Source organism: Lathyrus oleraceus, chromosome 2 (assembly GCF_024323335.1).
Source record: "Lathyrus oleraceus cultivar Zhongwan6 chromosome 2, CAAS_Psat_ZW6_1.0, whole genome shotgun sequence".
In the NCBI taxonomy this organism is placed as follows: Eukaryota; Viridiplantae; Streptophyta; class Magnoliopsida; order Fabales; family Fabaceae; genus Lathyrus; species Lathyrus oleraceus.
Window position 1 is genome coordinate 32,788,268 of NC_066580.1, and position 1,804 is coordinate 32,790,071.

A 1,804-nucleotide genomic window follows, 5' to 3' on the forward strand; every position below is an offset into this window, starting at 1 on the left:
CAATTCAAGAACCAAGTAATCGATCATTCAAGAAATTCAATTCACAAGTAAGAACCAAGAAATTCAATTCACATTATCAATTTTATTAAATTATCAACTCGATGGGGATATAAGGTTAGTGTGTCAATGGACGAACCGGTATATCAATAGTTAAACTACGTGGACTAATATTAATAAAAGGAGTGCTAACAATACCAACTCTAACACTCTTTTATTGGGTGAAACTCGTCTAAGTCCCACTATTTTGAGTCTTTTGTCTGTCTCCTTTCCAAGAACTCAAGAGCTTGTTGCGACCAAAACACAGTTCCAAATATCATAACTGCTTCCTAATGCATAACTAGAGCTAAATAATATAAAACTGTCTAATTAGCTCAGACCAATCACTTTGAACCTCTAGGCCACCACTCACGATCTTTACTAGTAAGAGGTCATATAGATTTAAGACGGAATACATCCCACACAGGCAGTTTAATTGGAACAGTACCACATATAACTGGTTGTACATAGTTACTGGTTGTAAACAAAACTATACTAAGTGCACAAGTACCTGAGTTTGTCGCTTTGAGATTAAAAAATATAGGACAGAACCGGACAGCTACAACAGCTTTGCTTGCGCAGGGAATCTGTATAGCAGGCCTGCATATCAAGGTCAAATAATAAAGCAACATACATAACTAACATATTTTGGTAACTTGATTCATTAGCTTAACATGAATAATTGAACATAATGATTCATTCTAGATACTAAATGATTAAACACATGCTTTGGGTTTGTATAATATCTAAGCTGAAAGACATACCGAGAAAGATCTTTTCTAGAAAATATGTAAGCTGCATTAACAGATTCAGACGCAGTACCGATTTTGTAAGAACCTGAAATGGGCAAAGACGTGAAGTTTTCAATTAGACGCAAACCATGTAATAAAAGCTAAGCAAGAATTTATCTATAAAGGAAGAAAACAACATATATGGTTCCCTCAGATCCTCAAGACCTCCTATTTGCTCACCACGATACTCAACAACCTGCAGACAAGCACATGAAAAATGTACATATAGTCCATCAGGGTTCATTTTACACTACAGTGACCATCTTAAAAATTCACATAATATTAAAACATCATTTTACAACATTAAATAGGATTGCCAATATATGACTGTAGCAGACAAAGTTATGCCAAAATATGAATGTACATTTTGAAGTTTAACTGTTCATTCAAACCAACATGTAATAGGATTGCCAAAATATGAGACATTGCTCTAAGTTCTTGAAACCATATCACATATATCACTGTAGCAGACAAAGTTATTCCATTTGAGTATCCAACATTTAACATCAAAATCACTTTCTGAAATTTCAGTAATAGTTAGAATATGAGGATACAATGGTGCAAACATATCAGTTCATTCCTTCCTACTTTCTCAGCAAATTTAAACAAATGTTGAAAAGGCACTGATTCTATTAGAACTCCCAACATTATTTCTAAGTCAATGGCGATGCAAGTTACAGAATATCATTTATATCAGAACAAGATGAAACTTTCGGTAAGTTACAGAATATTAAGCAAACATAGTCACAAACTCTAATAATCGATACTGACAAATAAATAACCCATAATGTAGCAATGCAAGTCCATTCAAACCAAAATCGACCACCTATTCTTTGACTTCTAGGGCAAAACAGAAAGACACGAAAACCTAACCTTAAAACGCAATGAGATTTCCAGGTATTGAATCCTTCTCTTTCGAATGCAGTCTCTTTCAAATTTGCAGTGTTTATCGTTGAGATTTCCAGGTACTCTGTGGA

At 34.1% G+C, this 1,804-nt stretch overlaps 1 long non-coding RNA gene across 1 annotated transcript; it reads right to left on the reverse strand.

Moving 5' to 3' along the window:
• Nucleotides 1–544: 544 nt before the first annotated feature.
• Nucleotides 545–1,804, reverse strand: LOC127117881 (uncharacterized). Its single transcript, XR_007802047.1, has 3 exons — nucleotides 1,701–1,804; nucleotides 801–1,023; nucleotides 545–636 (listed from the first exon to the last, which is right to left on the reverse strand). It is a non-coding gene; the product is annotated as an uncharacterized LOC127117881 (long non-coding RNA).